General features: G+C 38.4%; 1 pseudogene; it reads right to left on the reverse strand.

The window, feature by feature from the left end:
- Positions 1-4,748: 4,748 nt before the first annotated feature.
- Positions 4,749-21,857, reverse strand: part of LOC127645855 (basement membrane-specific heparan sulfate proteoglycan core protein-like) — a 62,608-nt pseudogene continuing 45,499 nt past the window's right edge.

Below are 21,857 nucleotides of genomic sequence, written 5' to 3' on the forward strand. Positions count from 1 at the left end.
CACAAAAAACAATTCACACATGCGTAGACAATTTCACATGCATGAAACCATTTCACGTACACAAAAAAAAAAATTCACGTGCGTGAAAAAAAAAATATATTCACAAAAAGCCATTCATATGCGCAAAATAAAAGTATGCATACGTAAAATATATTTTACAAACGCAAAACATACTTCATAGATATACAACTAGTCGCAAAAAGTTTCGAATGTTTAAAATGTACGAGTGTATCCATGAATCTGAATGTGCAAATCGTCATTCACGTGTGAATCACCTCGGATTTGTGTGTGTGTGTTTTTGAGACTTTCCTGGCAGAGAAAGTCTCAAAAACTTCCCACGTGGGTCAGTCTAGTCTTTAGCCAATCAGATGCGAGCTTAACCAATCATATCATAAGCCACTGATTCTGCGCACCTTTTGCGCAATATGGATTAATTAGAACGGAAATGAAGGCTTTTTTTTTTAATTATTATTAAGATTCAAACAAACAAAGGCAATGTACAGTCAAAACTACAATAATACATATATAAAGAGAAAAAAAATAAAGCCAGGGGGGAAGGCTAAACATCATGTAAATGTGGCAAGGCGGGTTAGAACCCACCCTATTATTATGTGTGATTATTAAATGACTGATGGGTGTGACAGCCAATGGGCTGCTGTCCCTGACCTATTTAAGGCGGAGTTCGGGCCACCCGGGTATGCGTCATCGTCAGATTCGCTTTTGCGTGTGCGCGCACAGCTCTGTGGGAGGTATGTACTAGCTGTTTGGCTAATGTTGCTGCTAACACACACATACACTATTAAAGTGGTGGTGTATTTGTTGTAGCCAGGTTCTGACCAGGATTGGTGCGACTTTGCTTTTGGAGTGCAGGCTGTCTTTTCTCCGGTATGTCTATTTCAACGGACTAATGTTTTTTTTTTTGGTGTGACACTCGGTAACCTATGCTTTTATCGTATTACAGTTCATGTGTACGTTCCGATGGAACACTGGTACATTGCCGCTTTGCTTATGAACATGGGCTGTGAGTAACCGAATAATCTGTGGCTCTAACGCTCTACTACCGGGTATGTATCTTTAACCACTTGAGCATGATCAGGTTGAGTATTGTTTCATTCATTTTGTTTATTTTTAGTGCGTTAATCTGCTCTGGAGCGGTTCGTCTCTGTGGACTGCGGGGCAAATGCTTCCTAGACAACCTTTTTAGACTGCACTGTCTGTTCTGCTGCTTTCTATACTACAGTGTGACTATTTGTTTTGTTTTTGTAAACAGCTTTACGCTAATACTGGTGGTGAAGGGTGGCTAGTCTCAGGGCCGTCACTAAGCGTGAGACTTTCCAATGTTGCACCTTAGCCCCACCTTTTGCGATATCGCTACCAACTGTTTGTTTGTTAATTTGTTGCTTTCTTTGGTCGGTGCTTTTCCTAGTTGAATTTTCTAATTACTTTTTGTTTTGTGATTTAATTTGTTTGAAGCATAACTAATTATCATTTCTATTTTGTATTGTTTGACTTATGATGTTTGTGGGTTATTTTTCTTTATAGCAGTTGGCTGCTTCATTGTTTGTTCAGGCCTTACTGGCAATTTAGTGTAAACCTTTCTGGGTTACACCCGTTTGTCGAACTGGTGGCCAGTAATTCGCCTTGTTGACCTTCTTCAGCGTTGGAATCTGTTTTCCTATAACTGAGTGTCTGTGAATTTGTGAAATAAATTGTTTTTTTGTTTGTTTCAGGAACTGGTGGCCCCCGGTGTAGGGAAGCTAGCTGTCCTTGTCCTTTTTGTGGTGTTTCCTTCACAGAGTGTTTTGCCGTTGGCACTTGCCTTTCTCTCACTTGGCATGTGTGAGTGTGTGTGTGTGTGAGTGTTGGTGTGGTTTTAGGATACTCACTGTGCAGCTAGCCACCCTACTGGTAAGCCTCAGCCTGAAAGTTTTCTTTTTTTTATTTTCTATTTTTTGGTCTGGCGCCCACTGAAGCAGTGAGAACTCTTACATGTTTTTATACATTTTAAATTTGATTATTGTTGTGAAAATAAAAACAGTTTTGTATTCATATCCACGTCTCTTGTCCTCTGTGGTAGCGAACCTGTGTGTCTTATGAAATTTCCCCGTTCATAGAAACGGGGTGGCGTAGTCTGCTCTTTATCTTGCTTCATTTTGTACATTTAGTGTACTTTTTGTCCAACCACTGCCTCGCCACATAAATATATTGAAGGACTAACATATAGAAACAGTTATAATTGCTTTCTTATTGTGTGAATGAAAATTAGTCTTTATATATATATATATGAACCAAAACCAAAGGTTGGGATTTACTGTACTTACATTTATGTATATGAAATTTAGCAAAAATAAAAATGTAATTTATAATATAGTATTCTTTCCTTTTATTTGAGGGGATATTAGTAAAACCAAATATAACATTATCTAAACATAAAGAAAAGTGGGTTCAATGTTATCAATTATATATCTGGTCAAATATTTCAAAAATGTCCTTACATGAGCACAATGCCAAAATAGATGAAACAAAGTCTCAAGCAATGTATTGCACAAAGAACAGTTCAAATAAATATCCTTTTTAAATTTAACAAGAAAAATATTAACTGGGTAGTATCGGTGTAAGATTTTGAAAGTTATTTCCTTAACTTTATTTACTAATAAATATTTGTTTGGTAAAGCACAAATGGCCTTCCATAATAAACCTCCCACCAGTCTATTCCAATAAACAGTTTGACATAGTGACAATGTCTTTTTGTAGTAAGGAACGAATAGTTTAATTAATATTTAAAACTCCAGCGGTAGGAAATGAAGCCTTTACATCAGTAATCCAGCATGGCGAACGAAGAACGGGAAGCGCGGGTAAGTGAAGTAAAATGTTTTTGGACAATAATGTATTGTGACTGAAAACATAATGAGGACAGTATTGATACTTTTATTGAATAAATAAAATAGGCAATTAACTAATACTGAGAAAGAAATCTGAATATGTATGTGTGACTCTAATAATAAAAACAACAACAACAATAATAATAGCAACACAAAAAAAATTACTTCCCGTTCTTCGTTCGCCATGCTGGATTACTGATGTAAAGGCTTCATTTACGTTCTAATTAATCCATATTGCGCAAAAGGTGCGCAGAATCAGTGGCTTATGATATGATTGGTAAAACTCGCATCTGATTGGCTAAAGAGTACGACAGACCCACGTGGGAAGAGATCTCTGCCAGGAAAGTCTCAAAAACACACACACAAATCCGAGGTGATTCACACGTGAATGACGATTTGCACATTCAGATTCATGGATACACTCGTACATTTTAAACATTCGAAACTTTTTGCGACTAGTTGTATATCTATGAAGTATGTTTTGCGTTTGTAAAATATATTTTACGTATGCATACTTTTATTTTGCGCATGTGAATGGCTTTTTGTGAATATATTTTTTTTTCACGCACGTGAATTTTTTTTTTTGTGTACGTGAATTAGGTTTCATGCATGTGAAATTGTCTACGCATGTGTGAATCGTTTTTTGTGCATGAATTATTAATGAGATTGATCTGCCTCCATAAAAAACTGCAGTCAGATGAATCTCATGAATGTTTTGTGAGTTTCAAGCGAAGTCGGCACTGAAAAAAGACCGTCATTAAAACCACATAATAATAATAATAATGTGGAGAAGAAATGAGTGTCAGTGGATCCGGATCAGTTCACTGTTTCTGCACTCAATGATCATATACAGTATTTTATCATCTCAATGTTCAGTGAATCCACCTGCTTTACAAACTCAACTGTTATTGAACTGACACTCTCATTCTCAATGACACTAATTACATACAAAACTATTTCATTGACACTTTCTACAAATCTGTTCTTCATCTGGGACTTTAAATATAAGCGCTCCAGAATCTTATTTTGATCTGAATCTCAAGACAAGTTATTCTGAACTTGGGAAAATCATATTTAATAACTTTCCATAAGTGTAACTATTGTATTATATAATGTGTTTCCTCAAGGTTTTTCTCTCTATTTAAACATATAGAGTTTATTTCTGGACACAATCGCTGTTGGTTATTTTAACTGAGGACTTTTAAGGCACAATTTTCAGTAAAGCTGCATTGAATCCAAATGTGTTGTGATATGTGCTGTACAAATAAACCTGAGATGACTTTCAAACAGGAGAAATCATGTTTCTTTCATTTCATCAAAACTCTTCCATCCATATTTGATTTTTATACAAACAAAAACAGAGAGATGAAAATGACACTTTATTATTCACATGTTTTACATAAAGAGTGAGGAGCTGAAACAATCATGATGTCAAATATTGTTCAGATTTAAATGTCTTCAGTTGTTTTGAAGAAATAATCATTTTCTCCAGTGCAAAATATATTTATGACATTAATAATCAAGAGTTTAAGATCGTATTTAAATCTGTAAGAAAGCATAAAGTCCAGAATATTTCAAACACAAAGACACACTTATTTAAAGTACTGAAACATCAGATCACACACAAATCCACACAATAAAACTAGATCAGAATAAAACTAAAGTGTTTCTGCTCTTATTCATTATTTGAACATGAAACAGGAAATATTCAAGTAAAAGATTCAAATAGAAATCATAGAAAAGCAGAAACACAAAATACAATGTTTTAAAATCATATGAATGAGAAATCAATTCTACAACAAATGAAACATGGTGAAATAATGAACAGGAATGTAAGAAAAGTCTTCTGAACGTTTTTAAAGAGATTCAGATTGAAGTTTCTTCCTCTGTTACTGCAAACTGACTTTGATCTTCAACAGATGAAACTATCAAATACAAAAACAATATTAGAAACATGTCATTGAACTCCACTTTCATATTGTTTCCTCTGCTGTTATTGTCTTTGTGGACATTTCATCTGTTGATTATATTGATCTCTTTTACCTCTCGCTCTGTAGCATTTGAACACCAGCACGACTGTACGCCATCAGATATGGACAAACTGCCAGAAGAGAACTGAGAGTGTGTAAGACACGAATCTGATCTGCTGACACTGAAAAACAGACACACAAGCACATGATGATTGAGTATATCTGAACAAGTGCACATGAATGAATAGAAAGAGAGAATAAACTCTCACCTGTGACACTGACCCACAATGCATCACTGTAGTTTGTGTAGTAAACTGGTTCTCCTCTTCCAGCTCTACACCAGTACTGACCTCCATCAGACACTGAATCAATATGGACTCTGTAGGAGTTTGTTTCTGTCTTGTTTTTCTCAGAGTTCTGTGTGTGTTTGTACCAGTAAAAGTCCCATCCAGCGGTCTGAGTCATGTGACAGATCAGAGTCACCGTGTTTCCTGTCAGTGCAGCTCCTGCAGTATCTGATGTGAGTTCAGGATTGAGCTTTGAGTCTGTGGTGAAGAACATTTGTGTCATTAATAAACAGAGTTCATCTTCTGCTCGTCTTTACTACAGTAATTACTGACCTTTAACAGAAAGAATAACACTTGTGTTCTGTGATGTTGCTGGTCTTCCATCTCTCTTTCCTCGACAGCAGAACTGATGTTGATCAGACTCAGTAGCTCCTCTGATAGTGAGAGTGTTTGTGTTTACAGTGTAACGCTCAGACTCAGACACGACAGTTCTGTCTTTATACCACTCATATCTCCAGTTACTGTAATCAGACTCAATGTCACACTTCATGATCACTGTCTCTCCAGTGAAAACAGATGTTTCTGGATGTACAGTGAGTTTAGCTGTGGGCAAATCTGTACAGAGAAGGAAATATTTACTCAGAGCTCCTGATAAACACTCAGTACTCACTGAATAAACTTTGTAAAAGTCTACAGAGATGCGCACACACCTGATACAGTCAGTGTAACAGCATCACTGATGTCTGATCTCTGTGAGTCTCTGATTTTCTCTCCTCTACAGCTGTATTTACCACTGTGAGATTTGTCAGATGTGATTCTGTACACTCTCTCAGTGCTGCCTGGATTGACTGAATCATCTTTAATCCAGCTGTATCTCCACTCAGTGTGTGTTTGTGTCTGTATGTCACATGTGAGAGTGACTGTCTCTCCTCTGAACACATGATGATCTGGATTTACACTCACTTCAGGTTTTGGTCTCTCTGTATAAAACACAAGAAAATCTATTTTACAATAATACAATAATTAGACTGTAATCAGTTCATCTGAAGATTCTGAAGATTTGAAAATATATGTAATATGTACAAAAACACACATATCCACTTTTTTCCTGAAAGCTTTATACCTCAGTGAATTTGGCACCCCATATAATTAAATAATCTCCAAAACTATTCCATTCGTTTGTGTTGATTTGGTTAATGAAATATTAAACCAAATGCCAAATGCATAAATGTAAATGTAAATGTAAATGTAATAAAGAATAGGCAAGTGTGATAAAGATTTTCTACAGAGATCTATTCTTACACTGAGGGGCCGTTCACATAAAGCATGTTTATGTGTCCGTCCATTCTTTTTTATAATTAATTTCAATGTAAACGTGTGCTAGATATGAATCTTTCACCGATTGTTCGTGTTTTTAGATGACATGTTAAGTTAAAAAGAACATAAACTGTTAAATGTCTCAAGTCAAGACACATATGTTTTTGCTCTTTTGTGTAATTTTCTTGCAACAACAACGTACTTCAGCATGTTAACGGCACCTAACATGTTTTCAAACATTTGTGCTAAATTTCAGAAAAACATATTGGCCTATGCAATTACAAATACAAGTTAACACAAGTTGTGCCGGATTCTAGCTAAATTACCTCCGTTCCCTGATGGACATTGAGTCGATATAGTGACACTAGTGATCGCTCTTGAGTGCCCTGAACACCTCCCATTCTTTGAGAAAAGGCCAATGAGATTTGAAGAGTGGAATTTGCATGCCACTCCCCCGGACATACGGGTATAAAAGGAGCTGGAATGCCCACTTCATTCAGGTTATGTGCATTTCAGCGGCTAGTACAGTATTGTGGCAAGATTGACTCAATGTCTTGTTCCCTCCATCAGGGAACGGCAGTTACGACATTAACCATGACGTTCCCCTTATGTCACTCACTCGACATATTGTCAATGTAGTGACACTAGGGGTTCCTAGGGGTGCTGCTTCACACGGGCATGGCACTGCTTCACACATCACGTATTTATCACGCCGCTCTGCCACCACTTATTTAGTCCTTGGACAGACCTTGCGTTTCTACATGTAGGAGTTCCCCTACAGCAAGTGTCCATATGTGTCGTGGTAACCACTGGCACCTCTAAACTGGGCTGGGGTACCGTGTGCAACGGGCACGCAGCCGCTGGATCCTGGTCAGGACTGGGACTGGTTTGGCACATCAAATACCTAGTGTTGCTAGCTGTACTACTCGCCCTGCAGAAGCAATTGCCGTTGATCCAGAGCAAGCATGTATTTGTCCGTTCCGAACACATTGACAGTGACAGCTGTGCTGAGGGAAACGTCGAAGCACTTACATTGCTCTGCGTACCCGGTATAGAGAGGGTTAGCGACTGAGGAAGAGGACTTCTTGGGTCGGCCTCGAGATTCGTCACAACTGGCTGGCCGTAGGTATGGCGCAGACGGGCGCACGATGGTGGGTGGCCACGTTCGCAGGGCCCTGGCTATGCTACTTGGTGTCTGGTCGCCGTGACAACAGCGGTCGTGAACACTTATTATATGACCCAAGGAGTGAGGAAACAATGTGGGTACCGCAGTCTGTTCGGGGTGCGGGGAACATAATAGAAAAAGAATCAAAGGATTTACCTCCTGGCCCTCCAGCGGGGGATGCAGTGGTCTGGATACCAGCTCTGGAGCGGATGTCTCGCTTCTTGGGTCGTCTGTCTCAGGGGTGCTTAGAAGCCTTCTGGGTCCTTCCCTTACTGTGGGGTGGCTCTACGGTGGAGCTAAGAAATGGCTCAGTTGAGGCGGAGCCGCATGGGCTTTTGCCGCCACAGGGGGACACCCTCGGAAAGCAGACGGGGTGTGGGATCTTGAGCCGTGCCAGGGCAAGATGTGCTGGATGGCCTCCATCTGCTTCTTCAATGCCGAGAATTTCTGGGCAAAGCCCTCAAAGGTGGCACAGAATAGTCAGATCTGTGAGATGGGCACGTTGAGAAAGCGGCTTTGTCGGCATCCCTCATCTCAACCTGATTCATCAGGCTGTTCATGTGGCTGTTAGCGGAGCCCGAACCCAGGAACCCCATCATCAAGCCAGGAGTGCTCAGTGGAGGGTTGCAGTCCAACCTGATGATCGCAGCGGCCTGGGCAAGCATGTTGGTCAGCACTGCGTCAGCCTCAGACTGGGCGTGCAGACCCTAAGGTTGCAGCCTAGTCGAGTCATCTGCGTCCGACATCACCGGTGCGCTCTCCGATGCAACAATCGAAGACTCATCCTGCTTGCATGCACCAAAAGAGATGTCATGCACGCAATGAGAACATGAACCATCCACAAACGCTGCCTCAGTGTGATTGCTGCCCAGACACGTGAGGCAGCACCCGTGGCTGTCGGAATCAGAGAGATAACGACGGCATGCAGGAATCACACAAATTCGGAAAGGCATCTTTATAAATACGTCAATGTGTGTACTCTAATAGAGAAAATATACTTTTAGCAGGAATATAGGAGAGAAAGTATTCAGCTCGCTGATAGTACAACCGCTTGGCTGAATGGAGTGTAGTGGTGGGTCATTCGCGAACGTGTTGGCTCTAAGAGCCGGCCTTTGTAGGTGAACATTGGGAGCCGGCTCGCATATCAAAAGAGCAGAATCCATTTAAAAAATGGAAAAAATAAATAAAATAATATAGGCCTAAATGCTCAAACGCACACACATTCATTCTAACTGTCTGCTCAGACTAAAAGCCTCATATGCTGTTCCTGTCAATCAGACACGCAGTGTCAACCAATGAACCAAAGACACATGAGGGAGGGTGGAGACAAGTTATTATGTTGTTCAGATTGTATTCATTTTGACTTGTTACATTTATATGCACTTTGTTTATATACATTAAAAATGTCCTTAGTTTTTTGCATTTATTTCAATTTGTGGGATGCTGCATTTTTGCAGATTGTTTTTTTTTTTCTTGGATATGGTGCAATATTCTATTATTATGTTGTTCAGATTGTATTAGTTTTGAATGGTTAGATTTATATGCACTTTGTTTATATACAATAAAACGTTATAGTTTAAATGCAAATGTTTTCAGATGCTGAAAAAAGTTGCTGTTTGGAAACCAAAAGAGCCGTAATGCCCATCACTAATGGAATGGGCATTCCAGCTGTTTTATAACCCTATATCCTGGGAGTAGCATGCAAATTCCACTAACCAATTCTCATTGGTCTTTTCTCAAAGAATGGGAGGTGTTTGGGGCTCTCAAGAGTAACCCCTAGTGTCACTACATCGGCTCAACATCGAGTGAGTGACAGAAGGCGAATCAGAATTATTAACCTATAAAAACATGATGTACGTTATTTGTTCATAATTTGCAGCACAAACAGATTAAAATTTTTTGGCATTTGGAGGTTTATGTGGTGAAAGATGAATTGTTAGCTAAAAATGAATGCTTCAACGATACCAAACACATACAAACCAGAAGCGAGCACAAACGATGGAGACGGGTGAGAGTGATTGACATGGGGTGTAACATGATTTCACGGCTCCCAAAAGATATCTTGTTAAATACAAAGAGAGGAATATGGTGTTGCGGCGGGGCGGAGGGCGGGGCCGGGTCGTGATCCTACACACCCGGTCCCGTATTAGGCTAATCAAGCCTTCTGAGAGGGATAAAGATCGACTGCTGAGGATCGTGCGGGAGAGAGAGATCGTTTACGCACATGTCCGTCATGACATCACAGCCAAAAAAAACATGTTTAATATCTCAAACACTGAACCAGCACAAACGAATGGGACAGTTTTAGAGATTATTTAATTATATGGGGTGCCAAATTCATACTTCAGATACTCAGAAGTGTTTCATGATTCACCTGTTTTTAATTTTCATCTCCAGTGTTTTCTCTCACATCGGTGTATTGGGTAATGTGATGTTTAAAGTATTACATTTATAAATATTTCACAAACATGTGACTTTAAAGTGCCGATAGTGAACAGAGTCGAGATGAAAGTTTGATGTTTTTTTGACAGTGCTTCATCTGAGTATGTAGATGTCATGAAGCGATGGTCCGAGGTTTGTTATGTTCATATCATTCACTAATTTGAGTTGTTCTGACAGAAAACAACTTCACAAGTTGAGCCTGAAAGTCATTTTTACTCCAAATAACACTTAAATGTTTGTTGTTCTCCATCTGAATCGCTCGTTTCGGTAGTTTTTACATTGTGTCTCGAGACCAGAAACACAAAACAGGCAATTACAGACATCCCAAGTCTCCTGGAAGTTCCGGGAGTCTCCTGCGTATTGATAGCGGCTCCCGGATGCCCGCAAATTAGTTAAAATCTCCCGGAATCAAGAGCGAGCGAGCAAGAGCGGTTAGATTTTGCTCCAAACCGTTTAGCGCGCACGGCAGAGAGGGAGCGAGCGAGAGACCTTGCGTGTGTGTGTATCAAGAAATGCATGTAAGACAGAGAGCATCCTGATTGGCCTGTTTCGGTAAACCAACCAATCAATTGTCAGTGTGGGCGGGCTTTTATCTCTTCTCCCGAACCATAATCAGTTCAGTGTATCTAGACACAGGAGCGCCATGGCAGAGGGAGAGTGCCCCAAAAAGCGAAAATATAAGACACATTTTACGCCAGACTACACGAAAGTGTACCCCTGTCTAATAAGAGTGAAACATAATGACAGTCTTGCACGCTGTACAGTTTGTAACAGTGACTTAACAGTATGAGGCAAATTACTTGATTGTGTTTTTTTTTTTTTTTTTTGTGTGTTTGTTTTATATGTCTGGTGTTGCAGTGGTTGTATTCGTGAGCCCAAGACAAATTTCCCAGTGGGACAATAAAGTATACCTACCTACCTACCTACCTACTTCAGCATTGCCCATGGCGGGTTAAATGATTGTAAAAGACATGTTGAGGTGAGTTAAACAAGTTTCATTTCATGTGCATATTATTCAGGCCGGCTAGTTACCTAGGCTACATGAAAACAATAAACTCCTTAGACCTGTTTAAAGTTGCAATGGAATATAAATAAAAGCAGTTTACATAAATAGTATAAGCAGTTTATATTAAGAGTAATCTACATAATTAACAAATAATTGCATAGGCCTTATGTAAATAGTTATTTTATTCATTCAGTTTTCTGTTATATTAAACTGTGGGGGGGTCCGGGATACCTCCCTGAAATGACTTTTTGCAGGTTGGGATGCCTGCAATTACAATCATCATGTGTCGTCCAGTAGTTGCTCAGGAAAACTGTGGATCTGCTGATGATGCATATGATTATAATATAACAGATGATCACTCACCGATGACAGGAAATGACACTTCATTACTCCAGTGAGTCCAGATTTGTGTAGATGTGCTGATAGTCAAACACTTGCATGTATTGCTGTTCATTGCAGTAATCTTGAACTCTTTCTCATTAAAGTCTTGAACATCAACACCATCACAAAACCATCTGTATGTCCAGTGTGACACTTCTGTCTCCTGTATGTCACATGTGAGGGTGACAGTCTCTCCTCTGAATATTGGTGATGTTTCAGGATTTACAGTCAGAACAGATTTTCTATCTGTAAGAACCAGAAACAAACACACAACTCTCACTTTACAAACACACAACTCTCACTTTACAAAACACACATGTTGCATCCAGAGTTATAAACACACACACACACACACACACACACACACACACACACGTGAGTTTCTGCTTTAAGTTAATGTGTACAGAGTGTTTCAAAAACAAATCTACAAATCTTTTCTTCATCTGGGACTTTAAATATAAGCGGTCCAGAATCTTATTTTGATCTGAATCTCAAGACAAGTTATTCTGAACTTGGGAAAATCATATTTAATAACTTTCCATAAGTGTAACTATTGTATTATATAATGTGTTTCCTCAAGGTTTTTCTCTCTATTTAAACATATAGGGCCCTATTTTAACGATCTGAAACGCAAGTATCAAGCGCGAAGCGCAAGTAACTTTGTGGGCGGGTCTTGGGCGCTGTTGCTATTTAACCGGCGGGATAAATGACTCTTGCGCCCGACGCAAGTTTAAAAGGGGTTGGTCTGAAACAGCTTCATTATTCATAGGTGTGGTTTGGGCGTAACGTGAAATAAACCAATCAGAGCGTCATCCAACATACCCTTTAAGAGCAGGTGCGCATGTTGCATGGCGGATTGTTATTATTATGAGGGATTTACCAGGCGCGTGCCGCATTACTATCAGAGGAGGGGGAAATAATTACATTTATTCTGTTTAAATCTTTTCAACCTAATTTTCCGTTTGTATTTTTTTTTTATCAATTACTGTTTGATATTGATTTTTCATTTTGACAAATGTAAATAAAGAAATGTCACAAATAAATATTTTCGGATGTTTTGGACTCGTTCTCTCTGAATCACGAATATATGCATGGTTATATTTTTTAATGTAGTCGAACATTAGACCGAGATGGATGTATTCCCCAGCATGTCAGACTAGACCTGATGTAACTGCATGTATAGCCGAACTTATGGCAGATTGTGAAATGCCTCCAATGGAGCTAAGGGGGTGCTGGAACGACCCAGATGCATAGAAATGCAATGCCGCTGTAACTCTCACTGCAACGGGGCAGGCATAGGGACAGGGTGCATCAGTCCCCAGCTCATCTGCCAGGAGATGGCAGATGTCTGTCACAGCCTGGCGGGTCAGGCGTAACTTACGCATACATTCCTCCTCACTGAGGGAGAGATATGTCTGTCTGGGCCGGTAGACCCTCTCCCTCCGGCGTCTAATTCTCTGTCCCAAGACATTCTCCATCTCACTGTGCAATAGAAAAAAATATGAGAAAGCTCAACTTAACTGGTAAGTTAAAGAGTAAGGTTTTTAATGTACTTACATTATGGTAAAGGTGATTTCGCAGTCTTCAGATTTTTTTTTTTTTCTGGTTCTTGATGGACAAACTAATTTGTTAGATGTCCTTATATACATATGTGTCTTGCCACTATTGGGCAAACAGGTCTGATCCGTCATTACTACAATTAGCCTGAAAAATTTGGGTAAATGTGTAAGCTAGATTTAGGCCTACATTTTTTTACATCTTCATGGACACCACAATGATTTCCCTCATGTGTTAATATTTTTCCTTGTTATAATGTATGATTTGCAAAAATAAAAAGTGCTGCATCTGTGTTGATGAGAGAATCAAAGTGTATGTGCGTTGTGCACCCGCTACATTATGGCCAAGCATGCGCGCTTAAAATAGCATTATGAACAACGTGCAACGCGCCACTGACTTTAGACTAGGTTTTTTCTGGTCAGTGGCGGAAGTGTTTTCTGGAACTGCAAAATAGCACTAGGGAATGTTTGCGCCGAAACACGCCTCCTTTTTGCGCCGACCCGCCCAGGGAGCGCAAGTTCATTTCCTAGTTTACCGACGTGCGTCTGTGGAGGGAAAAGCCCGCTTTGCGCGGGTGCAAAATAGGAATGATACATGCGTCAGTGTACAAAGTCATTTGCGCCGGGTGCAAGATAGGGCCCATAGAGTTTATTTCTGGACACAATCGCTGTTGGTTATTTTAACTGAGGACTTTTAAGGCGCAATTTTCAGTAAAGCTGCATTGAATCCAAATGTGTTGTGATATGTGCTGTACAAATAAACCTGAGATGACTTTCAAACAGGAGAAATCATGTTTCTTTCATTTCATCAAAACTCTTCCATCCATATTTGATTTTTATACAAACAAAAACAGAGAGATGAAAATGACACTTTATTATTCACATGTTTTACATAAAGAGTGAGGAGCAGAAACAATCATGATGTCAAATATTGTTCAGATTTAAATGTCTTCAGTTGTTTTGAAGAAATAATCATTTTCTCCAGTGCAAAATATATTTATGACATTAATAATCAAGAGTTTAAGATCGTATTTAAATCTGTAAGAAAGCATAAAGTCCAGAATATTTCAAACACAAAGACACACTTATTTAAAGTACTGAAACATCAGATCACACACAAATCCACACAATAAAACTAGATCAGAATAAAACTAAAGTGTTTCTGCTCTTATTCATTATTTGAACATGAAACAGGAAATATTCAAGTAAAAGATTCAAATAGAAATCATAGAAAAGCAGAAACACAAAATACAATGTTTTAAAATCATATGAATGATAAATCAATTCTACAACAAATGAAACATGGTGAAATAATGAACAGGAATGTAAGAAAAGTCTTCTGAACGTTTTTAAAGAGATTCAGATTGAAGTTTCTTCCTCTGTTACTGCAAACTGACTTTGATCTTCAACAGATGAAACTATCAAATACAAAAACAATATTAGAAACATGTCATTGAACTCCACTTTCATATTGTTTCCTCTGCTGTTATTGTCTTTGTGAACATTTCATCTGTTGATTATATTGATCTCTTTTACCTCTCGCTCTGTAGCATTTGAACACCAGCACGACTGTCAGCCATCAGATATGGACAAACTGCCAGAAGAGAACTGAGAGTGTGTAAGACACGAATCTGATCTGCTGACACTGAAAAACAGACACACAAGCACATGATGATTGAGTATATCTGAACAAGTGCACATGAATGAATAGAAAAGAGAGAATAAACTCTCACCTGTGACACTGACCCACAATGCATCACTGTAGTTTGTGTAGTAAACTGGTTCTCCTCTTCCAGCTCTACACCAGTACTGACCTCCATCAGACACTGAATCAATATGGACTCTGTAGGAGTTTGTTTCTGTCTTGTTTTTCTCAGAGTTCTGTGTGTGTTTGTACCAGTAAAAGTCCCATCCAGCGGTCTGAGTCATGTGACAGATCAGAGTCACCGTGTTTCCTGTCAGTGCAGCTCCTGCAGTATCTGATGTGAGTTCAGGATTGAGCTTTGAGTCTGTGGTGAAGAACATTTGGGTCATTAATAAACAGAGTTCATCTTCTGCTCGTCTTTACTACAGTAATTACTGACCTTTAACTCCTGATAAACACTCAGAACAAACTGAATAAACTTTACATACAAATTAATAAACTCCACAAATGTTTCTTTCTTTATTTTTTTGTTTTTTAAACTCACTAATAAATATCTCAAATCAGATAAAGTAAATCAGCACCTTCAACTGTTACTTGAACTGTGTTACTGAACTGTGTGTCGTAGTTTCCTCTTTGTGCTCTGCATCTGTACTGTCCTCCATCAGAGACTTTCACTGATCTGATTGTTTTAGTTCCTGCAGCATCACTGGATTCAGAGTTGACTGGATTGACTGAATCATCTTTAATCCAGCTGTATCTCCACTCAGTGTGTGTTTGTGTCTGTATGTCACATGTGAGAGTGACTGTCTCTCCTCTGAACACATGATGATCTGGATTTACACGCACTTCAGGTTTTGGCCTCTCTGTATAAAACACAAGTAAATATTCATCTATTTTACAATAATACAAGAATTAGACTGTAATCAGTTCATCTGAAGATTATGAAGATTTGAATCATTGAAATAAATGTAATAAGTTCAACAACACACATATCCACCATTTTCCTGAACACAGATTGATTTGACCCAATTTGTGTTGGCAACCGTTCCTCACCAGTAACAGCACAAGATATAAGTATTGTAATGATTATTGCTCAGTTTAACACTTCAAATATACATTTTCATGCATTCAGTCATTTGTTGCATTTGTGATTTAGTTCAATTCTACAAAACCTGCTGAAAATATATTATTCATGTGCAGTTTATTTATTGCCATTATGTCCAAATCATGTAAAACTACATTGAATCTTGTGTTTTTATGAAACGGGCTATAATTTATTATCCCGTGTACTGTATTTCCATATACATTCATCTCCGTGAAGTCCGTGGGATGGTGCTTAATGTTTGAAGTGTTTCCCGTTGATAACTTTTGCAGCAAACTTTACAGACTGGGTCTCATCAACATTGATGGAGCTTCGTGGGTCTTTCACAAGTAATCCCAGACAGCGGAATAAAGGTTCAGGCTCGTCCGGACATGTCTGTATATGTTTCACTCGTGCTGGACTTCTGATGTGCTCGTGATGCGCTCGCAACACCTGCATGTCACCTTTAAAACTGAGTGACAGTCAAATGCAACACGAGGAAGAAGCAAATTTAAAGATTTATTTTATCTAGCAAGTTTATATGATGATGTGTAAATGTCGCAGATTCTGTCTTAATGAGAAACAGATTCACATTCTTCTCTGCATATCGCCCCCTGCTGTCTCGCAAAACATGAAAAAATGGGGCCCCTCTGGGGTCATCTGAACCCTTTGACCTCTCCTGGGGCTGGGGCATGTTTTATATATTATACTATATATTTTATAGAATTATATACACATATTTTCTTTATCCACAAGGTCAGAATCTAAATATATTTAAAACATTTAATTAACTGAGGAATAAAAGTCACTGTGACAACATGCCCCAATGGTGAAACATATGAGGGGTAAGTTGTCACAGTGGAAGATTGCTAATTTTAAACATATTATTAGGGCCTAAATAAAACATTGTGGTGTTTTTCTTCAAAATATTTCCCTCATTTAACATTTTACAGCTTGTGTAATTCTTGAAACTCACATTTAAAGACAGGAGCATCAGCTCGAAGTCCACAACTCTCTTAAAGGGACAGTCCACCCAAAAATGACAATTCTCTCATCATTTACTCACACTTTGGCGAGTGGTCGGTTTCACGCCAAAACAGGCGGGGCTCAAACACCATATCCAATATTAGAATATCAGTGTTATTGTAGAGAGGTTTCAAATAGGTTGTGTATGAAGACACTCCCATATGTGTTAGAAAACACAATGTCTCGTTCCCTTCGTCTCAGGGAACCGAGGTTACGTACGTAAGCGAGACGTTTCCTGAGGAGATGCTCCACGAGACTTCATTCATATCAGGTGTGTCTCGTCACACACTGCCACCGTAATCTCAGCGCCCCTCCTCCTGCCCGCTCACGTCATGAACTCGGTCCCTCTTAATGTCTTCTTCTTCTTCTTCTTCTTGTTCTTCTTTGTTATTGGTGGCTCACATTCTTAAATAGATCATTACCGCAATCATGAAAGCTTCTTTAAGGTTAATTGTTAAAGTGATGTTTAAATTATTACATTTATAAATATTTTCAGAAACATGTGAGTTTAAAGTGCCGATAGTGAACAGAGTCGAGATGAGCGTTTGATGTGTTTGACAGTGCTTCATCTGAGTATGTAGATGTCATGATGGTCCGAGGTTTGTTATGTTCATATCATTCACTAATTTGAGTTGTTCTGACAGAAAACAACTTCACAAGTTGAGCCTGAAAGTCATTTTGACTCCAAATAACACTTAAATGTTTGTTGTTCTCCGTCTGAATCGCTCGTTTCGGTAGTTTTTACATTGTGTCTCGAGACCAGAAACACAAAACAGACAATTACAATCATCATGTGTCGTCCAGTAGTTGCTCAGGAAAACTGTGGATCTGATGATGATGCATATGATTATAATATAACAGATGATCACTCACCGATGACAGTAAATGACACTTCATCACTCCAGTCAGTGTTGAATTGTGTAGATGTTCTGATAGTGGAACACCAACATCTTCTGCTGTTCATTGCAGTAAACTTGAACTCTTTCTTATTAGAGTTTTGAACATCACGACCATCACACTTCCATCTGTATGTCCAGTGTGTCACTTCTGTCTCCTGTATGTCACATGTGAGAGTGACAGTCTCTCCTCTGAATATCGGTGATGTTTCAGGATTTACAGTCAGAACAGGTTTATCTGTAAGAACCAGAAACAAACACACAACTCTCACTTTACAAAACACACATGTTGCATCTACAGTTATGAACACACACACACACACACACACACACACACACACACACACACACACATGCACACACACACTCATGCACACACACACACACACACACACACTCATACACACACACACACACACACTTATTTTGTATTTTTATTTGTATTGCGCATTCTATATTGTGTGTATTGTTTATTGTACATTGTATATTATTATTGTGTTGTGTAAATATTGTAATAAAATAATAAAAGTGATTTGGTTTGACACCATAATATGCACCCGTTACCCTCTATAATTGTATTTAATGATTAATTTCATGAAAATAATCCACGGTATGATCATGAAAAAGGTTTTTCTAGATAACACCGGAAGTGCTTCACTGATGACACTCATATAACACACAAATACTCATATAACACACAAATACTCATATAACACACACATACTCGTATAACACACACATACTCGTATAACACACACATACTCATATAACACACACATACTCGTATAACACACACATACTCATATAACACACACATACTCGTATAACACACACATACTCATATAACTCACACATACTCGTATAACACACACATACTCATATAACACACACATACTCGTATAACACACACATACTCATATAACACACACATACTCGTATAACACACACATACTCATATAACACACATCACTCGGAAACAACTCTGAAGATGACATCAGAGGTCTAAATATGGCGCAGGTTGCCATCCGTTAGCTATCTACGAGTGGTGGGATTCAGAGATCGAGGCGGTCCGCGTGCATATTTAAGGAATGCAAGGCTTTCTGTTTTGTGATTTAACTCATAGTTGTTTTTAATTAGACTATTATTGATTGTTTTTATTTTAGTAGACGAACAGATATTTATTACCCCGATATGCAGTACAAAACATCAATTGAGTTAACGATTATTGGATGTGTGTTTAATTAAAACACTATTTTATAACTGAATAAAACAACATTTGTATGTTTGATCTACGCTTGAATAAATGCCTTAACAGTTTAAAAACATTTCATAAGAGAAGGTGACATTTTTAAAGCCAGGAATATATATATATATATAAATGCCTGTAATGGTTTTAAGCTATGAACAGGTGACAGCTTCTGTTTAATTCATGGCGTGAAAAGATCTCACGAGCTCACCACCAGATGGAGTGCTAAATAACCTGTCTCCCGTATCTAACAGTGATCAGACGCCATCTTGTTTAAATAATTACTTTAAAAAACACGATTCTCATCACATTACGCGTCGTGACACAAACCCAAAACGCTTTAACACATGTTACTGTTTTAAATGATTATTTAACACACACACACACACACACACACACACACTTCGGTCCACCCCGGCGGAGGGGGCTTGTCAACTGATTTTATGCCATTGTCGTTTTGGATGAGATCGTGAAAGGACTGAACAGAACAGATGTGTTAAAGGTATATTTTATATCGCATACTATTTCCTTTAAAATTGAAGACATTTTGTTAGCGGTACAACTAAAATGAAATATTGTGATTAGTAAAAATAATCCTGTTTGCCAAAGAATAATTTTGATAAACCATTTTTCATCATTTTAAAGTGAATGTCTGTCTTTGAGTTTGCTTCAGTCACTGTTTAGAAACACATTTTAGCCTCTGGTAAAAATAAAGACTTAAGTTTGTCATCAAGCATTGCACCCCATTAAAGACACATAATTTAAACACATTTTAAACCTAATAAACACTTTTTATGTCTTACAATTATAATACAAAATAAAATGACCCACACCCATTACTTTTTGTTTTTGAAAAAATAGTGATTGATTAAACAATTCTTATACCATACATTATTTTATTATCTCAGTTTTCCATGAAACATTGTACATCATTAAAGATTAATATTTTGTCTACTCTTTTTAAATACACAGATGGGGGTATCAGAACAGACCCTTCATACTACTTCCTGTACACAACCGCTGACCAAACATTTCATATCACATCATGAACATCTGCCGGAGGTTGGGTGGGGAGGGGGCGGGACCGGAAGCAAAGGTCAAAGGTGACGTCATCAATCATTTTTTGACACAACGTGAATAATACATACTACTGATAGTTTTTCTGTAATGCTAAAGTTTGAAGATGGGATATTACCAGATCAAGTTAAAATAGTTTATATTAGTTATTCAGTAAGAGATTATGTAAAAGCACCGGTAAGATGTTATAATTGCCAGAGATATGGACACATCGCTAAAGTCTGTAAGGCATAAAAGAGACGTGCTCGTTGTGGAGGTGAGCATGATTATAGTCGGTGTGAAACAGGTGCTGAGGTTAGGTGCTGCAATTGTGGTGGAGCACATCATGTTGCATATGGGGGCTGTGAAGTTAGGAAGAAAGCAGTGCAGGTACAGAAAGAGACGGAGAAAAGTAGATTGTCATATGTTGAGACAGTGAAAGTAGTAGAATTAAGGAGCAAGGAGAAGTCAGAAGATGGTTATGATAGAGGGAAGATCATAAAGGCAACAAGAGGACCAATAAGAGTGAGAGAAGAAGGAAGGATCAGGAAGATGAGTTAAGAGTAAGTAAAACTTTGAGCTGTTATTAATTGCACAGCTCAGATGGAAAAAGAACTGAGAGGATACAAATTATTGTGAGGGCAGCTGAGAGATGTTTAGATGTGAATTAATGACATGGGAGATAGTTAGGGATTGCCTAACAACAGAATTACAGCCAAGTCAGGAAATATGTTCTGCTCATTAATTATGATGATACTAATATTACAGTGGAATGGCAGGAGTCTTTTTGCAAATGGATTGGAGTTCAAAGGGTATGTAAATCAAATGAAGGATAAACCACATGTGATATGAATCATGGCTTAAACCCAGATTTGATGTAGTGTTGAAGGGATATTCAGCAGTAAGAAGGGATAGAGTAGAGGGTAATGGAGGGGGATGTGTTACTTTTATAAGATGAGGAATGCCGTATAGATTGGTGGGAATGGGGAAATCAAAGGAGTATGTAGTAGTTGAGAAATGGGACCAAGGTCAAAAATATATTATAATACATTTTTCTAATCCATGTAAGAGACTGGAGTTAACCCTCTGGGGGCGCCGGCACGTCCTGCTGGATATATTCGTCATTACAGCATTAGAGACTATAAAGGGTCTTATTTTATTTGTGTACACTCACAATAACAACTAAATCTTGTGCTTTTATAAAATAAAGAAAATAAAAAGGGTGATCTTTCAGCAGTCTCTGTGTTCACGAGCATATTTCAGAAACACGCGAATCCTTATCACACAAACATGAAACATATGTCTAAAGAAAGCTTAACATGTCTACTTTTAAATAAAACAATTCAAATTTAAAACAAATATTCTCCTGCTGTAACTGACAGAGAAGTCAGTTAATATTTCATGTTTATTTAATTATTTTGTTAAAGACTCTTAATTTGAAACTGCTTTGTATAGAGCTGTTTGAGTGGAGACTTTTATTATGAAAAAAGCACAGACTGACTAGGGAAGAAAGTTGTCTACACCGCATGGCCAGTTGAAGCTGTATTCCACATTTCTAAGAGTATTTAAGTTAATTTACTCATCTGAAGATACAGAAGATATCATAAGATGCAAGATTAAGTTCTCCTTTGGTATTAAGCAGCCAATGAATTCTCATGGCATCTTGAGTTGGATGGTTATCCTGATGGTGAACCAGTCAATAAATCGCCTGTTATCAGAGAATCCTTGTGTTCGTGAAATTACTGGGGGGAGCTACAGTGAGAATTCATCTGCTCTTCACGGGTAGAGGAAGGAACGTTTCCAAACAGCAGTCAAGTGAGAGTCAAGTTAACTCCAAGTTCCATCATTCTGGATTCTACAAGCATTGTATACACTGGTAACCAAGAAGCTAGTGACATGCA

Source organism: Xyrauchen texanus, chromosome 1 (genome assembly GCF_025860055.1).
Source record: "Xyrauchen texanus isolate HMW12.3.18 chromosome 1, RBS_HiC_50CHRs, whole genome shotgun sequence".
In the NCBI taxonomy this organism is placed as follows: domain Eukaryota; kingdom Metazoa; phylum Chordata; class Actinopteri; order Cypriniformes; family Catostomidae; genus Xyrauchen; species Xyrauchen texanus.